Genomic DNA, 15,135 nt, shown 5'->3' with positions numbered 1-15,135 from the left:
GTAGGGTATAGAGTGTAGGGTATAGAGTGTATGGTATAGAGTGTAGGGAACAGATTGTAGAGTGTATGGTATAGAGTGTAGGGTATAGAGTGTAGAGTGTAGGGTATAGAGTGTAGGGTATAGAATGTAGGGTATAGAGTGTAGGGTGTAGAGTGTAGGGTATAGAGTGTAGGGAATAGAGTGTAGGGTATAGAGTGTAGAGTGTAGGGATTAGAGTGTAGGGTTTAGAGTGTAGGGTATAGAGTGTAGAATGTACGGTATAGAGTGTAGGGTATAGAGTATAGAGTGTAGGGTATAGAGTGTAAAGTGTAGAGTGTAGGGTATAGAGTGTAGAGTGTAGGGTATAGAGTGTAGGGTATAGAGTGTATGGAATAGAGTGTAGGGTATAGAGTGTAGAGTGTAGGGTATAGAGTGTAGGGTATAGAGCGTAGGGTGTAGGGTATAGAGTGTAGGGTAAAGAGTGTAGGGTATAGAGTGTAGAGTGTAGGGTATAGAGTGTATGGTATAGAGTGTAGGGTGTAGAGTGTAGGGTATAGAGTGTAGAGTGTAGGGTATAGAGTGTAGAGTGTAGGGTATAGAGTGTAGGGTATAGAGTGTAGAGTGTAGGGTATAGAAAGTAGGGTATAGAGTTTAAAGTGTATGGTATAGAGTGTAGGGGACAGAGTGTATGGTATAGAGTGTATGGTATAGAGTGTAGGGTAGAGAGTGTAGGGTATAGAGTGTAGAGTGTAGGGTATATAGTGTAGGGTGTAGAGTGTAGGGTATAGAGTGTAGGGTATAGAGTGTAGAGTGTATGGTATAGAGTGTAGGGGATAGAGTGTATGGTATAGAGTGTATGGTATAGAGTGTATGGTATAGATTGTAGGGTATAGAGTGTAGGGTATAGAGTGTAGAGTGTAGGGTATAGAGTGTAGAGTGTAGGGTATAGAGTGTAGGGTATAGAGTGTAGGGTATAGAGTGTAGGGTGTAGAGTGTAGGGTATAGAGTGTAGGGTATAGGTTGTAGGGTATAGAGTGTAGGGTGTAGAGTGTAGGGTATAGAGTGTAGGGTATAGAGTGTAGGGTATAGAGTGTAGGGTATAGCGTGTAGGGTATAGAGTGTAGGGTATAGAGTGTAGGGTATAGAGTGTAGGGTATAAAGTGTAGAGTGTAGGGTATAGAGTATAGGGTATAGAGTGTAAAGTGTAGAGTGTAGGGTGTAGAGTGTAGGGTATAGAGTGGAGGGTATAGAGTGTAGGGTATAGAATGTAGGGTATAAAGTGTAGAGTGTAGGGTATAGAGTGTAGGGTATAGAGTGTAGGTTATAGAGTGTAGAGTGTAGGGTATAGAGTGTAGGGTATAGAGGGTAGGGTATAGAGTGTAGGGTATAGAGTGTAGGGTATAAAGTGTAGAGTGTAGGGTATAGAGTGTAGGGTATAGAGTGTAGGGTATAGAGTGTAGGGTATAGAGTGTAGAGTGTAGGGTATAGAGTGTAGGGTATAGAGTGTAGGGTATAGAGTGTAGGGTATAGAGTGTAGGGTATAAAGTGTAGAGTGTAGGGTATAGAGTGTAGGGTATAGAGTGTAGGGTATAGAGTGTAGAGTGTAGGGTATAGAGTGTAGGGTATAGAGTGTATGGTATAGAGTGTAGGGTATAAAGTGTAGAGTGTAGGGTATAGAGTGTAGGGTATACTGTGTAGAGTGTAGGGTATAGAGTGTAAGGTATAGAGGGTAGGGTATAGAGTGTATGTTGTAGAGTGTAGGGTATAGAGTGTAGGGTATAGAGTGTAGGGTAGAGAGTGTATGGTATAGAGTGTAGGGTGTAGAGTGTAGGGTATAGAGTGTAGAGTGTAGGGTATAGAGTGTAGAGTGTAGGGTATAGAGTGTAGGGTATAGAGTGTAGAGTGTAGGGTATAGAAAGTAGGGTATAGAGTTTAAAGTGTATGGTATAGAGTGTAGGAGACAGAGTGTATGGTATAGAGTGTATGGTATAGAGTGTAGGGTAGAGAGTGTAGGGTATAGAGTGTAGAGTGTAGGGTATATAATGTAGGGTGTAGAGTGTAGGGTATAGAGTGTAGGGTATAGAGTGTAGAGTGTATGGTATAGAGTGTAGGGGATAGAGTGTATGGTATAGAGTGTATGGTATAGAGTGTATGGTATAGATTGTAGGGTATAGAGTGTAGGGTATAGAGTGTAGAGTGTAGGGTATAGAGTGTAGAGTGTAGGGTATAGAGTGTAGGGTATAGAGTGTAGGGTATAGAGTGTAGGGTGTAGAGTGTAGGGTATAAAGTGTAGGGTATAGGGTGTAGGGTATAGAGTGTAGGGTGTAGAGTGTAGGGTATAGAGTGTAGGGTATAGAGTGTAGGGTATAGAGTGTAGGGTATAGCGTGTAGGGTATAGAGTGTAGGGTATAGAGTGTAGGGTATAGAGTGTAGGGTATAAAGTGTAGAGTGTAGGGTATAGAGTGTAGGGTATAGAGTGTAGAGTGTAGGGTATAGAGTGTAGGGTATAGAGTGTAGAGTGTAGTGTATAGAAAGTAGGGTATAGAGTTTAAAGTGTATGGTATAGAGTGTAGGGGACAGAGTGTATGGTATAGAGTGTATGGTATAGAGTGTAGGGTAGAGAGTGTAGGGTATAGAGTGTAGAGTGTAGGGTATATAGTGTAGGGTGTAGAGTGTAGGGTATAGAGTGTAGGGTATAGAGTGTAGAGTGTATGGTATAGAGTGTAGGGGATAGAGTGTATGGTATAGAGTGTATGGTATAGAGTGTATGGTATAGATTGTAGGGTATAGAGTGTAGGATATAGAGTGTAGAGTGTAGGGTATAGAGTGTAGAGTGTAGGGTATAGAGTGTAGGGTATAGAGTGTAGGGTATAGAGTGTAGGGTGTAGAGTGTAGGGTATAAAGTGTGGGGTATAGAGTGTAGAATGTACAGTATAGAGTGTAGGGTATAGAGTATAGAGTGTAGGGTATAGAGTGTAGGGTATAGAGTGTAAAGTGTAGAGTGTAGGATATAGAGTGTAGAGTGTAGGGTATAGAGTGTAGGGCATAGAGTGTATGGAATAGAGTGTAGGGTATAGAGTTGAGAGTGTAGGGTATAGAGTGTGAGGTATAGAGCGTAGGGTGTAGGGTATAGAGTGTAGGGTATAGAGTGTAAGGTATAAAGTGAAGGGTGTAGAGTGTAGGGGATAGATTGTAGGGTATAGAGTGTAGGGTATAGAGGGTAGGGTATAGAGTGTATGATGTAGAGTGTAGAGTGTAGGGTATATAGTGTAGGGTATAGAGTGTAGGGTATAGAGTGCATGGTATAGAGTGTAGGGTATAGAGTGTAAGGTATAAAGTGTAGGGTGTAGAGTGTAGGGTATAGAGTGTAGGGTATAGAGTGTAGGGTATAGAGTGTAGGGTATAGAGTGTAGGGTATAGAGTGTAGAGTGTAGGGTATAGAGTGTAAGGTATAGAGTGTAGGGTTTAGAGAGTAGGGTATAGAGTGTAGAGTGTAGGGTATAGAGTGTAGAGTGTAGGGTATAGAGTGTAGGGTATAGAGTGTAGAGTGTAGGGTATAGAGTGTAGGGTTTAGAGAGTAGGGTATAGAGTGCAGAGTGTGGGGTAGAGAGTGTAGAGTGTAGGGTATAGAGTGTAGGTTATAGAGTGTAGGGTATAGAGTGTAGGTTATAGAGTGTAAGGTATAGAGTGTAGAGTTTTGGGTGTAGAGTGTAGGGTATAGAGTGTATGTTATAGAGTGTAGGGTATAGAGTGCAGAGTGTAGGGTATAGTGTGTAGGGTATAGAGTGTAGGGTATAGAGTGTATGGTATATTGTGTAGGGTATAGAGTGTAGAGTGTAGGGTATAGAGTGTAGGGTATAGAGTGTAGGGTTTAGATTGTAGGGTATAGAGTGTAGAGTATAGGGTATAGAGTGTAGGGTATAGAGTGTATGGTATAGAGTGTAGAGTGTAGTGTATAGAGTGTATAGTGTAGGGTATAGAGTGTATGGTATAGAGTGTAGGGAATAGAGTGTAGAGTGTAGAGTATATAGTGTATGGTATAGAGTGTAGGGTATAGAGTGTAGAGTGTAGGGTATAGAGTGTAGGGTATAGAGTGTAGGATATAGAGTGTAGAGTGTAGGGTATAGAGTGTATGGTATAGAGTGTAGGGTATAGAGTGTAGAGGGTAGGGTATAGAGTGTAGGGTATAATGTGTAGAGTGTAGTGTATAGAGTGTAGGGTATAGAGTGTATGGTATAGAGTGTAGGGAATAGAGTGTAGAGTGTAGGGTATAGAATGTATGGTATAGAGTGTAGGGTATAGAGTGTAGAGTGTAGGGTATAGAGTGTAGGGTATAGAGTGTAGGGTATAGAGTGTAGAGTGTAGGGTATAGAGTGTAGAGTGTAGGGATTAGAGTGTAGGGTACAGAGTGTGGGGTATAGAGTGTAGAATGTACAGTATAGAGTGTAGGGTATAGAGTATAGAGTGTAGGGTATAGAGTGTAGGGTATAGAGTGTAAAGTGTAGAGTGTAGGGTATAGAGTGTAGAGTGTAGGGTATAGAGTGTAGGGCATAGAGTGTATGGAATAGAGTGTAGGGTATAGAGTTTTAGAGTGTAGGGTATAGAGTGTGAGGTATAGAGCGTAGGGTGTAGGGTATAGAGTGTAGGGTATAGAGTGTAAGGTATAAAGTGAAGGGTGTAGAGTGTAGGGGATAGATTGTAGGGTATAGAGTGTAGGGTATAGAGGGTAGGGTATAGAGTGTATGATGTAGAGTGTAGAGTGTAGGGTATATAGTGTAGGGTATAGAGTGTAGGGTATAGAGTGCATGGTATAGAGTGTAGGGTATAGAGTGTAAGGTATAAAGTGTAGGGTGTAGAGTGTAGGGTATAGAGTGTAGGGTATAGAGTGTAGGGTATAGAGTGTAGGGTATAGAGTGTAGGGTATAGAGTGTAGAGTGTCAGGTATAGAGTGTAAGGTATAGAGTGTAGGGTTTAGAGAGTAGGGTATAGAGTGTAGAGTGTAGGGTATAGAGTGTAGAGTGTAGGGTATAGAGTGTAGGGTATAGAGTGTAGGGTTTAGAAAGTAGGGTATAGAGTGCAGAGTGTGGGGTAGAGAGTGTAGAGTGTAGGGTATAGAGTGTAGGTTATAGAGTGTAAGGTATAGAGTGTAGAGTTTTGGGTGTAGAGTGTAGGGTATAGAGTGTATGTTATAGAGTGTAGGGTATAGAGTGCAGAGTGTAGGGTATAGTGTGTAGGGTATAGAGTGTAGGGTATAGAGTGTATGGTATAGAGTGTAGGGTATAGAGTGTAGAGTGTAGGGTATAGAGTGTAGGGTATAGAGTGTAGGGTTTAGATTGTAGGGTATAGAGTGTAGAGTATAGGGTATAGAGTGTAGGGTATAGAGTGTATGGTATAGAGTGTAGAGTGTAGGGTATAGAGTGTATAGTGTAGGGTATAGAGTGTATGGTATAGAGTGTAGGGAATAGAGTGTAGAGTGTAGAGTATATAGTGTATGGTATAGAGTGTAGGGTATAGAGTGTAGAGTGTAGGGTATAGAGTGTAGGGTATAGAGTGTATGATATAGAGTGTAGAGTGTAGGGTATAGAGTGTAGGGTATAGAGTGTAGGGTATAGAGTGTAGGTTGTAGAGTGTAGGGTATAGAGTGCAAGGTATAGAGTGTAGTGTATAGAGTGTATGTTATAGAGTGTAGGGTATAGAGTGTAGAGTGTAGGGTATAGAGTAGGGTATAGAGTGTAGGGTATAGATTGTAGGGTATAGAGTGTAGAGTGTAGGGTATAGAGTGTAGGGTATAGAATGTATGGTATAGAGTGTAGAGTGTAGGGTATAGACTGTAGGGTATAGAGTGTATGGTATAGAGTGTATGGTATAGAGTGTAGGGTATAGAGTGTAGAGTGTAGGGTATAGAGAGTAGGGTATAGAGAGTAGGGTATACAGTGTAGGGTATAGATTGTAGGGTATAGAGTGTAGAGTGTAGGGTATAGGGTGTAAGGTATGGAGTGTATGTTATAGAGCGTAGAGTGTAGGGTATAGAGTGTATAGTGTAGGGTATTGAGTGTAGGGTATAGAGTGTATGGTATAGAGTGTAGGGAATAGAGTGTAGAGTGTAGGGTATGGAGTGTATGGTATAGAGTGCAGGGTATAGAGTGTAGAGTGTAGGGTATAGAGTGTAGGGTATAGAATGTAGGGTATAGAGTGTAGGGTATAGAGTGTAGAGTGTAGGGTATAGAGTGTAGGGTATAGAGTGTAGGGTATAGAGTGTAGAGTGTAGGGATTAGAGTGTAGGGTATAGAGTGTAGGGTATAGAGTGTAGAATGTCCGGTATAGAGTGTAGGGTATAGAGTATAGAGTGTAGGGTATAGAGTGTAGGGTATAGAGTGTAAAGTGTAGAGTGTAGGGTATAGAGTGTAGAGTGTAGGGTATAGAGTGTAGGGTATAGAGTGTATGGAATAGAGTGTAGGGTATAGAGTGTAGAGTGTAAGGTATAGAGTGTAGGGTATAGAGGGTAGGGTATAGAGTGTATGATGTAGAGTGTAGAGTGTAGGGTATATAGTGTAGGGTATAGAGTGTAGGGTATAGAGTGCATGGTATAGAGTGTAGGGTATAGAGTGTAAGGTATAAAGTGTAGGGTGTAGAGTGTAGGGTATAGAGTGTAGGGTATAGAGTGTAGGGTATAGAGTGTAGGGTATAGAGTGTAGGGTATAGAGTGTAGAGTGTAGGGTATAGAGTGTAAGGTATAGAGTGTAGGGTTTAGAGAGTAGGGTATAGAGTGTAGAGTGTAGGGTATAGAGTGTAGAGTGTAGGGTATAGAGTGTAGGGTATAGAGTGTAGAGTGTAGGGTATAGAGTGTAGGGTTTAGAGAGTAGGGTATAGAGTGCAGAGTGTGGGGTAGAGAGTGTAGAGTGTAGGGTATAGAGTGTAGGTTATAGAGTGTGGGGTATAGAGTGTAGGTTATAGAGTGTAAGGTATAGAGTGTAGAGTTTTGGGTGTAGAGTGTAGGGTATAGAGTGTATGTTATAGAGTGTAGGGTATAGAGTGCAGAGTGTAGGGTATAGTGTGTAGGGTATAGAGTGTAGGGTATAGAGTGTATGGTATATTGTGTAGGGTATAGAGTGTAGAGTGTAGGGTATAGAGTGTAGGGTATAGAGTGTAGGGTTTAGATTGTAGGGTATAGAGTGTAGAGTATAGGGTATAGAGTGTAGGGTATAGAGTGTATGGTATAGAGTGTAGAGTGTAGTGTATAGAGTGTATAGTGTAGGGTATAGAGTGTATGGTATAGAGTGTAGGGAATAGAGTGTAGAGTGTAGAGTATATAGTGTATGGTATAGAGTGTAGGGTATAGAGTGTAGAGTGTAGGGTATAGAGTGTAGGGTATAGAGTGTAGGATATAGAGTGTAGAGTGTAGGGTATAGAGTGTATGGTATAGAGTGTAGGGTATAGAGTGTAGAGGGTAGGGTATAGAGTGTAGGGTATAATGTGTAGAGTGTAGTGTATAGAGTGTAGGGTATAGAGTGTATGGTATAGAGTGTAGGGAATAGAGTGTAGAGTGTAGGGTATAGAATGTATGGTATAGAGTGTAGGGTATAGAGTGTAGAGTGTAGGGTATAGAGTGTAGGGTATAGAGTGTAGGGTATAGAGTGTAGAGTGTAGGGTATAGAGTGTAGAGTGTAGGGATTAGAGTGTAGGGTACAGAGTGTGGGGTATAGAGTGTAGAATGTACAGTATAGAGTGTAGGGTATAGAGTATAGAGTGTAGAGTATAGAGTGTAGGGTATAGAGTGTAAAGTGTAGAGTGTAGGGTATAGAGTGTAGAGTGTAGGGTATAGAGTGTAGGGCATAGAGTGTATGGAATAGAGTGTAGGGTATAGAGTTTAGAGTGTAGGGTATAGAGTGTGAGGTATAGAGCGTAGGGTGTAGGGTATAGAGTGTAGGGTATAGAGTGTAAGGTATAAAGTGAAGGGTGTAGAGTGTAGGGGATAGATTGTAGGGTATAGAGTGTAGTGTATAGAGGGTAGGGTATAGAGTGTATGATGTAGAGTGTAGAGTGTAGGGTATATAGTGTAGGGTATAGAGTGTAGGGTATAGAGTGCATGGTATAGAGTGTAGGGTATAGAGTGTAAGGTATAAAGTGTAGGGTGTAGGGTATAGAGTGTAGGGTATAGAGTGTAGGGTATAGAGTGTAGGGTATAGAGTGTAGGGTATAGAGTGTAGAGTGTCGGGTATAGAGTGTAAGGTATAGAGTGTAGGGTTTAGAGAGTAGGGTATAGAGTGTAGAGTGTAGGGTATAGAGTGTAGAGTGTAGGGTATAGAGTGTAGGGTATAGAGTGTAGGGTTTAGAAAGTAGGGTATAGAGTGCAGAGTGTGGGGTAGAGAGTGTAGAGTGTAGGGTATAGAGTGTAGGTTATAGAGTGTAGGGTATAGAGTGTAGGTTATAGAGTGTAAGGTATAGAGTGTAGAGTTTTGGGTGTAGAGTGTAGGGTATAGAGTGTATGTTATAGAGTGTAGAGTGTAGGGTATAGAGTGTAGGGCATAGAGTGTATGGAATAGAGTGTAGGGTATAGAGTTTAGAGTGTAGGGTATAGAGTGTGAGGTATAGAGCGTAGGGTGTAGGGTATAGAGTGTAGGGTATAGAGTGTAAGGTATAAAGTGAAGGGTGTAGAGTGTAGGGGATAGATTGTAGGGTATAGAGTGTAGTGTATAGAGGGTAGGGTATAGAGTGTATGATGTAGAGTGTAGAGTGTAGGGTATATAGTGTAGGGTATAGAGTGTAGGGTATAGAGTGCATGGTATAGAGTGTAGGGTATAGAGTGTAAGGTATAAAGTGTAGGGTGTAGAGTGTAGGGTATAGAGTGTAGGGTATAGAGTGTAGGGTATAGAGTGTAGGGTATAGAGTGTAGGGTATAGAGTGTAGAGTGTCGGGTATAGAGTGTAAGGTATAGAGTGTAGGGTTTAGAGAGTAGGGTATAGAGTGTAGAGTGTAGGGTATAGAGTGTAGAGTGTAGGGTATAGAGTGTAGGGTATAGAGTGTAGGGTTTAGAAAGTAGGGTATAGAGTGCAGAGTGTGGGGTAGAGAGTGTAGAGTGTAGGGTATAGAGTGTAGGTTATAGAGTGTAGGGTATAGAGTGTAGGTTATAGAGTGTAAGGTATAGAGTGTAGAGTTTTGGGTGTAGAGTGTAGGGTATAGAGTGTATGTTATAGAGTGTAGGGTATAGAGTGCAGAGTGTAGGGTATAGTGTGTAGGGTATAGAGTGTAGGGTATAGAGTGTATGGTATAGAGTGTAGGGTATAGAGTGTAGAGTGTAGGGTATAGAGTGTAGGGTATAGAGTGTAGGGTTTAGATTGTAGGGTATAGAGTGTAGAGTATAGGGTATAGAGTGTAGGGTATAGAGTGTATGGTATAGAGTGTAGAGTGTAGGGTATAGAGTGTATAGTGTAGGGTATAGAGTGTATGGTATAGAGTGTAGGGAATAGAGTGTAGAGTGTAGAGTATATAGTGTATGGTATAGAGTGTAGGGTATAGAGTGTAGAGTGTAGGGTATAGAGTGTAGGGTATAGAGTGTATGATATAGAGTGTAGAGTGTAGGGTATAGAGTGTAGGGTATAGAGTGTAGGGTATAGAGTGTAGGTTGTAGAGTGTAGGGTATAGAGTGCAAGGTATAGAGTGTAGTGTATAGAGTGTATGTTATAGAGTGTAGGGTATAGAGTGTAGAGTGTAGGGTATAGAGTAGGGTATAGAGTGTAGGGTATAGATTGTAGGGTATAGAGTGTAGAGTGTAGGGTATAGAGTGTAGGGTATAGAATGTATGGTATAGAGTGTAGAGTGTAGGGTATAGACTGTAGGGTATAGAGTGTATGGTATAGAGTGTATGGTATAGAGTGTAGGGTATAGAGTGTAGAGTGTAGGGTATAGAGAGTAGGGTATAGAGAGTAGGGTATACAGTGTAGGATATAGATTGTAGGGTATAGAGTGTAGAGTGTAGGGTATAGGGTGTAAGGTATAGAGTGTATGTTATAGAGCGTAGAGTGTAGGGTATAGAGTGTATAGTGTAGGGTATTGAGTGTAGGGAATAGAGTGTATGGTATAGAGTGTAGGGAATAGAGTGTAGAGTGTAGGGTATGGAGTGTATGGTATAGAGTGCAGGGTATAGAGTGTAGAGTGTAGGGTATAGAGTCTAGGGTATAGAGTGTAGGGTATAGAGTGTAGGGTATAGAGTGTAGAGTGTAGGGTATAGAGTGTAGGGTATAGAGTGTAGGGTATAGAGTGTAGAGTGTAGGGATTAGAGTGTAGGGTATAGAGTGTAGGGTATAGAGTGTAGAATGTCCGGTATAGAGTGTAGGGTATAGAGTATAGAGTGTAGGGTATAGAGTGTAGGGTATAGAGTGTAAAGTGTAGAGTGTAGGGTATAGAGTGTAGAGTGTAGGGTATAGAGTGTAGGGTATAGAGTGTATGGAATAGAGTGTAGGGTATAGAGTGTAGAGTGTAAGGTATAGAGTGTAGGGTATAGAGCGTAGGGTGTAGGGTATAGAGTGTAGGGTATAGAGTGTAGGGTATAGAGTGTAGAGTGTAGGGTATAGAGTGTATGGTATAGAGTGTAGGGTGTAGAGTGTTGGGTATAGAGTGTATGGTATACAGTTTAGAGTGTAGAGTGTAGGGTATAGAGTGTAGGGTATAGAGTGTATGGTATAGAGTGTAGTGTATAGAGTGTAGAGTGTAGGGTATAGAGTGTAGGGTATAGAGTGTAGGATATAGAGTGTATAGTGTAGGGTATAGAGTGTATGGTGTAGAGTGTAGGGTATAGAGTGTATAGTGTAGGGTATAGAGTGTAGGGTATAGAGTGTATAGTATAGAGTGTAGGGTTTAGAGTGTAGGGTATAGAGTGTAGAGAGTGGGGTATAGAGTGTATGGTATAGAGTGTATGGTATAGAGTGTATGGTGTAGAGTGTATGGTATAGAGTGTAGGGTATAGAGTGTATGGTATAGAGTGTAGGGTATAGAGTGTAGAGTGTAGGGTATAGAGTGTAGGGTATAGAGTGTAGGGTATAGAGTGTAGGGTAAAGATTGTAGGGTATAGAGTGTAGAGTGTAGGGTATAGAGTGTAGGGTATAGAGTGTATGGTATAGAGTGTAGAGTGTAGGGTATAGAGTGTATAGTGTAGGGTATAGAGTGTAGGGTATAGAGTGTATGGTATAGAGTGTAGGGAATAGATTGTAGAGTGTATGGTATAGAGTGTAGGGTATAGAGTGTAGAGTGTAGGGTATAGAGTGTAGGGTATAGAGTGTAGGGTATAGAGTGTAGGGTGTAGAGTGTAGGGTATAGAGTGTAGGGGACAGAGTGTATGGTATAGAGTGTATGGTATAGAGTGTAGGGTAGAGAGTGTAGGGTATAGAGTGTAGAGTGTAGGGTATATAGTGTAGGGTGTAGAGTGTAGGGTATAGAGTGTAGGGTATAGAGTGTAGAGTGTATGGTATAGAGTGTAGGGGATAGAGTGTATGGTATAGAGTGTATGGTATAGAGTGTATGGTATAGATTGTAGGGTATAGAGTGTAGGGTATAGAGTGTAGAGTGTAGGGTATAGAGTGTAGAGTGTAGGGTATATAGTGTAGGGTGTAGAGTGTAGGGTATAGAGTGTAGGGTATAGAGTGTAGAGTGTATGGTATAGAGTGTATGGTATAGAGTGTATGGTATAGATTGTAGGGTATAGAGTGTAGGGTATAGAGTGTAGAGTGTAGGGTATAGAGTGTAGAGTGTAGGGTATATAGTGTAGGGTGTAGAGTGTAGGGTATAGAGTGTAGGGTATAGAGTGTAGAGTGTATGGTATAGAGTGTAGGGGATAGAGTGTATGGTGTAGAGTGTATGGTATAGAGTGTAGGGTATAGAGTGTATGGTATAGAGTGTAGGGTATAGAGTGTAGAGTGTAGGGTATAGAGTGTAGGGTATAGAGTGTAGGGTATAGAGTGTAGGGTAAAGATTGTAGGGTATAGAGTGTAGAGTGTAGGGTATAGAGTGTAGGGTATAGAGTGTATGGTGTAGAGTGTAGAGTGTAGGGTATAGAGTGTATAGTGTAGGGTATAGAGTGTAGGGTATAGAGTGTATGGTATAGAGTGTAGGGAATAGATTGTAGAGTGTATGGTATAGAGTGTAGGGTATAGAGTGTAGAGTGTAGGGTATAGAGTGTAGGGTATAGAATGTAGGGTATAGAGTGTAGGGTGTAGAGTGTAGGGTATAGAGTGTAGGGAATAGAGTGTAGGGTATAGAGTGTAGAGTGTAGGGATTAGAGTGTAGGGTTTAGAGTGTAGGGTATAGAGTGTAGAATGTACGGTATAGAGTGTAGGGTATAGAGTATAGAGTGTAGGGTATAGAGTGTAAAGTGTAGAGTGTAGGGTATAGAGTGTAGAGTGTAGGGTATAGAGTGTAGGGTATAGAGTGTATGGAATAGAGTGTAGGGTATAGAGTGTAGAGTGTAGGGTATAGAGTGTAGGGTATAGAGCGTAGGGTGTAGGGTATAGAGTGTAGGGTAAAGAGTGTAGGGTATAGAGTGTAGAGTGTAGGGTATAGAGTGTATGGTATAGAGTGTAGGGTGTAGAGTGTAGGGTATAGAGTGTAGAGTGTAGGGTATAGAGTGTAGAGTGTAGGGTATAGAGTGTAGGGTATAGAGTGTAGAGTGTAGGGTATAGAAAGTAGGGTATAGAGTTTAAAGTGTATGGTATAGAGTGTAGGGGACAGAGTGTATGGTATAGAGTGTATGGTATAGAGTGTAGGGTACAGAGTGTAGGGTATAGAGTGTAGAGTGTAGGGTATATAGTGTAGGGTGTAGAGTGTAGGGTATAGAGTGTAGGGTATAGAGTGTAGAGTGTATGGTATAGAGTGTAGGGGATAGAGTGTATGGTATAGAGTGTATGGTATAGAGTGTATGGTATAGATTGTAGGGTATAGAGTGTAGGGTATAGAGTGTAGAGTGTAGGGTATAGAGTGTAGAGTGTAGGGTATAGAGTGTAGGGTATAGAGTGTAGGGTATAGAGTGTAGGGTGTAGAGTGTAGGGTATAGAGTGTAGGGTATAGGTTGTAGGGTATAGAGTGTAGGGTGTAGAGTGTAGGGTATAGAGTGTAGGGTATAGAGTGTAGGGTATAGAGTGTAGGGTATAGCGTGTAGGGTATAGAGTGTAGGGTATAGAGTGTAGGGTATAGAGTGTAGGGTATAAAGTGTAGAGTGTAGGGTATAGAGTGTAGGGTATAGAGTGTAAAGTGTAGAGTGTAGGGTGTAGAGTGTAGGGTATAGAGTGTAGGGTATAGAATGTAGGGTATAAAGTGTAGAGTGTAGGGTATAGAGTGTAGGGTATAGAGTGTAGGTTATAGAGTGTAGAGTGTAGGGTATAGAGTGTAGGGTATAGAGGGTAGGGTATAGAGTGTAGGGTATAGAGTGTAGGGTATAAAGTGTAGAGTGTAGGGTATAGAGTGTAGGGTATAGAGTGTAGGGTATAGAGTGTAGGGTATAGAGTGTAGAGTGTAGGGTATAGAGTGTAGGATATAGAGTGTAGGGTATAGAGTGTAGGGTATAGAGTGTAGGGTATAGAGTGTAGGGTATAAAGTGTAGAGTGTAGGGTATAGAGTGTAGGGTATAGAGTGTAGGGTATAGAGTGTAGAGTGTAGGGTATAGAGTGTAGGGTATAGAGTGTATGGTATAGAGTGTAGGGTATAAAGTGTAGAGTGTAGGGTATAGAGTGTAGGGTATACTGTGTAGAGTGTAGGGTATAGAGTGTAAGGTATAGAGGGTAGGGTATAGAGTGTATGTTGTAGAGTGTAGGGTATAGAGTGTAGGGTATAGAGTGTAGGGTAGAGAGTGTATGGTATAGAGTGTAGGGTGTAGAGTGTAGGGTATAGAGTGTAGAGTGTAGGGTATAGAGTGTAGAGTGTAGGGTATAGAGTGTAGGGTATATAGTGTAGAGTGTAGGGTATAGAAAGTAGGGTATAGAGTTTAAAGTGTATGGTATAGAGTGTAGGAGACAGAGTGTATGGTATAGAGTGTATGGTATAGAGTGTAGGGTAGAGAGTGTAGGGTATAGAGTGTAGAGTGTAGGGTATATAATGTAGGGTGTAGAGTGTAGGGTATAGAGTGTAGGGTATAGAGTGTAGAGTGTATGGTATAGAGTGTAGGGGATAGAGTGTATGGTATAGAGTGTATGGTATAGAGTGTATGGTATAGATTGTAGGGTATAGAGTGTAGGGTATAGAGTGTAGAGTGTAGGGTATAGAGTGTAGAGTGTAGGGTATAGAGTGTAGGGTATAGAGTGTAGGGTATAGAGTGTAGGGTGTAGAGTGTAGGGTATAAAGTGTAGGGTATAGGGTGTAGGGTATAGAGTGTAGGGTGTAGAGTGTAGGGTATAGAGTGTAGGGTATAGAGTGTAGGGTATAGAGTGTAGGGTATAGCGTGTAGGGTATAGAGTGTAGGGTATAGAGTGTAGGGTATAGAGTGTAGGGTATAAAGTGTAGAGTGTAGGGTATAGAGTGTAGGGTATAGAGTGTAGAGTGTAGGGTATAGAGTGTAGGGTATAGAGTGTAGAGTGTAGTGTATAGAAAGTAGGGTATAGAGTTTAAAGTGTATGGTATAGAGTGTAGGGGACAGAGTGTATGGTATAGAGTGTATGGTATAGAGTGTAGGGTAGAGAGTGTAGGGTATAGAGTGTAGAGTGTAGGGTATATAGTGTAGGGTGTAGAGTGTAGGGTATAGAGTGTAGGGTATAGAGTGTAGAGTGTATGGTATAGAGTGTAGGGGATAGAGTGTATGGTATAGAGTGTATGGTATAGAGTGTATGGTATAGATTGTAGGGTATAGAGTGTAGGATATAGAGTGTAGAGTGTAGGGTATAGAGTGTAGAGTGTAGGGTATAGAGTGTAGGGTATAGAGTGTAGGGTATAGAGTGTAGGGTGTAGAGTGTAGGGTATAGAGTGTAGGGTATAGGGTGTAGGGTATAGAGTGTAGGGTGTAGAGTGTAGGGTATAGAGTGTAGGGTATAGAGTGTAGGGTATAGAGTGTAGGGTATAGCGTGTAGGGTATAGAGTGTAGGGTATAGAGTGTAGGGTATAGAGTGTAGGGTATAAAGTGTAGAGTGTAGGGTATAGAGTGTAGGGTATAGAGTGTAAAGTGTAGAGTGTAGGGTGTAG

Source organism: Ranitomeya imitator, chromosome 1, assembly GCF_032444005.1.
Source record: "Ranitomeya imitator isolate aRanImi1 chromosome 1, aRanImi1.pri, whole genome shotgun sequence".
In the NCBI taxonomy this organism is placed as follows: Eukaryota; Metazoa; Chordata; class Amphibia; order Anura; family Dendrobatidae; genus Ranitomeya; species Ranitomeya imitator.
Note: the sequence above shows the minus strand (reverse complement) of the source record.